The sequence below is a fragment of the Papaver somniferum genome, chromosome 4, assembly GCF_003573695.1.
Source record: "Papaver somniferum cultivar HN1 chromosome 4, ASM357369v1, whole genome shotgun sequence".
NCBI lineage: Eukaryota > Viridiplantae > Streptophyta > Magnoliopsida > Ranunculales > Papaveraceae > Papaver > Papaver somniferum.
The window spans coordinates 39,969,974-39,975,445 of NC_039361.1; the positions used below are offsets into that span (position 1 = coordinate 39,969,974).

Sequence of the window (5,472 nt, forward strand, 5' to 3'; positions counted from 1 at the left end):
GCTGACTTTTATTTTCGCAACAGCCGGCAGCAGTTGCGAAATTTAGAACCAATAAAACTTAGAACGATTAATCTTAGCCGGACCCGGTTTTATTATTCTGGTTCTAAATTTAGCAACAGTTTCCGGCCGTTGCTAAATTTTTGCATCATGATAGAGAAAGTCAAGTCAATGGATCATTGACCTAGTCAAGAGTTCCCTGCAACAAATTCATGCCAATATCAGGCCAAAACTATGGAAACACAATACCCTGGCACAACAAAATTACTCCCTGTATCACATAAATTAGGTTCAACCAAACTTTTCCAAACCATCAATACATAATACTGCCACTTTATTGTTGGAATAAAAGATATGTATACATGAAAGATAAGTTGAAAATACATCACAAAGAGTAGGCCTACTTCTGCAAGCACCAGTACTTCAAGTCCAAGGTACCTTATACCTCAAGACTGTTATCTGAGATCAAGTTGCTGACATATTCAAATAACTGCTTATGAGATTCTGCTAAGGCGCAACTCGTCCCCAGCTTGTTGCAACCGAAAAACTCCAGATCCACTTCTACCATGTTTCCAGTGGTACCTTGCCATGAGGAGCTCTTTTCAATTTAGATTCCTTCCTATCATCACCGCTGTACACAGCCTCCATAAGGATAAGTCTTCAAACAAATCTGGAAAAAAAGAGTAAAAGATAGCGTAAACTATAAAATATATCTTTGAGGAATAGATATGCAATCTAACGACTATGTAAATCTCAAATATATGAAGCCAATGTACCTGAAGAACGAAACATGTGTAGTACAAAACACTTGCGCTGCCCTATTTTCTGCAACAGTTAAGAACAACTAAATTCAGATAGGAGAAAAGAACCAAGAAATACACAGAAAAACATCTAAATCAGTTTAGTATGACCAGAAGTTATGCATGTAATACAAGTAACATATCATTTCAGATTTACATCAAGGAAAAGTTATTTACCTTGACCATTAATCACTATTGCAGGAACAAGCAGTAGCCAGTATCGAAACTTGCTCGAGTAGCTGCTCTAGCGGCACCATCTTGTTCATTTGTACTTATCGCTCATAGGATACTAAGTTGGTTCGCTGCACCACGAGCACTGCAAATACATAACTCCACTGGTCAGAGATTCAGTTTAAGCTTTCAACACTGATTGTTCGCAAGAAACTTGGTGAATCAAAGAAGTGTAAAATGACATGGATTAATCTCACCAGTAAAGTCAGTGAAAGCAACCTAGTCTTCCTTACCATTTAAATCGTTCCATGGGACGACGGACTGACTTAAATAGGCTTTGGGGAAATATAATCTGAAGGTCATTCGCGGAGTGTTAACGAATTGCTATTTAAAACTTTTGAACTCCAGTCGAGTCCACGATCATTTAGCAGTAACTGCACCTTGAGCAACCTGAAATAAAGAAAAATATCGAATGTAGCACATAAGTTACAATAATTGACAATTAGTGAAATGCTTCATTCACTGCATAAGATATACAATTGAAACACCAAGTCAAAGTAGTGAAAAAACAATGATCAAAGTAACTTTAAACGATGGCTTAAACAGCTAAGATGCATCCGTTTTCAGCCTAACTGGATAAAAATTTAGAAATCACAAATTCAACCTCTAAACAGGAAAATCCAACTGAATATCCTGAAATATTATATATTCACAACTCACTGGTACACTAAACAACAAACTAATACCATATTCATCTCAATCAAAATACTAAGTCATTCAAACACACAGATCATTCACAATTACTTTCCTGGAAACTAACAGCAGTTATTACACATAAACATGAACTAAAAATTTCATGTTAATGCAGTAACTTTGAAACACAAGAAAACAACTTACTTAATTCCAAGAACAATCCAAAATATACTGTATTACTCAAGTTTATCCTAACTCGTATCCCTTAACCTTCAATCCACTTTCAACAAGCTGCATACCTTTCTCACCTCTCACAGAAACGTAACAAGCAATCTTTTCATTACGCCTGATTCCAAAAGATCTGACAGTGTACCTAACTGTTATCCCAAACACCATTAGAAATCACCCAAAAAAGATAAGAATAAACCCTAAAATTTGCTCGAGTGTGTAAATCATACCCTTGGAGAAACCTGGGGTTTGATCACCAAATTGTTCCAAAACCTTGAATCAGAACAATAGTCAGATATTCATAGTATTGAGAAACTCATAGTATTGAGAGATCTAAGAGATTTTGTAGATGTGTATTGGTTGTCGATGATACCTTAGCAGCTCCGATGAGACGATCTCCAGATTCACCAACAGAAATATTAAGAACAACCTTTTGGAATTCGATGTGTTGTTTTCTGTAAGTATGCACGCAATCAGTTGGAGAACAAGTTCAAGAAACTCAAACAATAAGATTCAGTCATTGAAATTAATACAGTTCACACAAAAAAATACCCAAACTCCAAACCCAAAATTGAACCCAATCGAAATTCAAAACCAAAACAAATCCACATCTCAAGACCATATCAATACATAACAAGCAAACCAATCCCCGGATTCATCAAAAATACCCCAAAAACGATGATAAAATCATGAACAAACCTAATACACATCAAATTTGACTGAATCTAACACAAACCAAAACCAAAATCATCAAAATCCGAGAACAACTGAACTTTATCGAATCTCCCAAAACAATTAGAAGCTAAAAACATGATGAATTGATTATACCTCATTATCTTCGAGATCAATTGAAAGTGCTTAACCAGTTGAATGTTCTTCTTAAAACCCTGTTAACAAACAAAAACCAATGGTTATGAAAACCAATAAAAAAACAAGAGGAACAAGAATGAAAAACAGAAATAGGGATTTATTTTTTTTACAAACCCTAACTTTAAAACTGCAAACCCTAACTGATACTCTAGAAAATTTAGCACGAGAAAGATGGAAGAGAAAATAGTCAATACGATAGAGAAAGAGAGAGACAGAAAATAGTTAACTGATCCTGTAGAAAGGGGCTCTGTTCGAAGGTTTAATGATGGTGAGGGAGAAGAAGAAGTTTAATGGCGGAGAGGGAGAAGAAGAAAGAGAGACAACGAGTGATAGAGGCGAAGAGAACAAGGTGTGGTCTCTCTTCTTTGGGATAAATGATAGGGTTGAGTTTTTGATCCAACCGTTAATTATTTTAGAGAAAATCTTAACCATCGAAGGTAGTGTGACCATCTACTCAAACTAGTCGCACATGTGCAACACAATAAAATTTAGGTGTTACTTTGCACACGGTTAGGAAACACAAGTGGTAGGGCCGACAGTTGCGAATTTAACAACTGTTCCCAACAATTGCGAATTTCAGAGCAGTTGCAAAATCAGTTGCGAATTCGCAACAGCGTAAGAGCTGTTGCAAATTTTAGTTGCTATTCCGGAAAAAATGGTGTAGTGAATGAATGTTCAGCTCGAAATGTCAAATGTGTATGATCTAGTCTATATAGCATACGACTTTTGTCTCATAAGAAGTAGGAGATAGAAGAGATGGACTTTTGAGTGATAGATAAGTTCAAGTCTCCACGTACCTTTTTGTTGATGAAGTTCCACGGTTCCTTGTATAGATCTTCGTCGTTGTATGATGAATCGCCATGAAATCCTTGATCTCAACTACACTTTTCTATCCTAGTCCGAGACTTAGCTATGTAGGCTAGAAATCAAGACTTATAGTTTTGATCACTAACATTGACAAACATGCTTGAGATAGCAACGCATGCGAGGTTGACCGAGCTATGCTCTAACAATCTCCCCCTTTGTCAATTTTAGTGACAAAACTATTAATCCATATGGAATACAAAAAAGATGAACTTTAGTGGCTCCTATTCCATAGTCTAATCTTCAACGTTCCTTGAAATCTTCGTCCTTCCAAGTACTCCAATGATCCCAAAGGTTGTAAGTTTAGCACCATCGTTGTTGAAGATCCGTAGCTATAACAATGAGAGAAATCGATATTCTCGATCATTATTATACAGTGTCATAGTATTATTATATAACATCAAAGTCCAATTGTATCACGACTTTAACAATAATACTACGGTGATATGTATCATTCCCCCTCAGTCAATACTCCATCTCGATCATGGAAATCACTCCCCCTTACACAATGATCCGAAAACCATATGTATTTGTAGTGTGAACTACAATATTTCTCCCCTTTTTTGTCAATAAAATTGGAAAAGGTACAAGAATGGGATCATATTGAAATTTCCACAAGAGAAATTTCATGACCAAAGGAAAACTACATACCAACTTAATTTAGATGCAATCTAATAGCCGAAGCTAACAGCATTCATCAAGGAGTTTTAAGATACAAGATAACCCCTATAAAATTCCACAGTCGCACTCCCCGCAAGATATTACCATTAAGCACAAGTTCAAAAGAACTCTCCCCCATTTGATGTCATTCCCGAGAGAACAACAAGAGCGACCTTAATTTTGAAAAAAAAAAGAAGGATTTTTTATTGGACACCAAAAACCATAGGAATGATTTTTTATATCCAAAGATCAACCAAATTAATCACAAGTAAACCCATGATTAATTCAATTAGAATACGCAACTAAATCAAACCACAAAAGTGATCAATTTAATTGAAAGTGATCAACATAAGTAAACTCACGGAGCTACGACTAAGTCAATCACATGGAGATGACTAACTTAACCGTTCAAAAACTCAACATAAGGAAAACCTTACGGAATATATGACTACATTAACCAAAGAACATGATAGTGTAGCCTTTCATATACTCAACACAAGAACTTGTGGAATATATGAAAACTCAACTAGATTAATTACAAGAGAACCTATAATTAATCTAATTGGAATACAAATAACCAAACTAATCACCGAACTAATCAATTTAATTATTTTGGGCTCAACATAAAAGAACTTATGGAACCCTGACTAAGTTCATCATAGAATATGACAACTTTAGTCGTACATGTACTCGACATAAGAAAGAAAACTTATGGAGTACAAACTAAATAACCAAACAGGTTGATTAATTTAGTTCTTAATGCTCGACATATAACATCTTATGGAACAATCAACAAATCGACTTAGTTGTAAGGTGCTCAACATAAGACACACAATGGAGCCTTCACCGTAAAACATAATAAAATGGATCAATAAAGATCAATACCGTGGATAACATACGAGGATCTATTCTATTTTCCATCATAATGACATAATAGACTTTATCCTTGTTGAACAAAAGATTTTATCCTATTTTCCATCAAATTCATGATTACATAGGCTTAACTTTTGTATATGTCAAAAAGTCCATTCGTCCTTTCATCCATACGAATACCGATTCATGAACAACTTTTAACTGCAATATTGGACCTTCAAGTTCACGGATGTAAACAATACATATCCCATAAAAATATTGCAATATCACAAACCATTAAAATACTGCAATAAACATCATCCTCCAAATTTTTTTA

At 35.1% G+C, this 5,472-nt stretch overlaps 1 long non-coding RNA gene across 5 annotated transcripts; it reads right to left on the minus strand.

Moving 5' to 3' along the window:
• Positions 1 to 282: 282 nt before the first annotated feature.
• LOC113273763 lies at positions 283 to 3,093 on the minus strand. 5 transcript variants are annotated; one of them, XR_003322593.1, is made up of 9 exons: positions 2,973 to 3,093; positions 2,718 to 2,776; positions 2,263 to 2,344; positions 2,120 to 2,162; positions 1,961 to 2,038; positions 1,262 to 1,418; positions 975 to 1,113; positions 774 to 822; positions 283 to 667 (listed from the first exon to the last, which is right to left on the minus strand). It is a non-coding gene; the product is annotated as an uncharacterized LOC113273763 (long non-coding RNA). The 5 variants fall into 5 exon arrangements; XR_003322594.1 differs by having other exon boundaries at positions 1,970 to 2,038; positions 2,987 to 3,090; XR_003322591.1 differs by having other exon boundaries at positions 2,987 to 3,090.
• Positions 3,094 to 5,472: the final 2,379 nt, after the last annotated feature.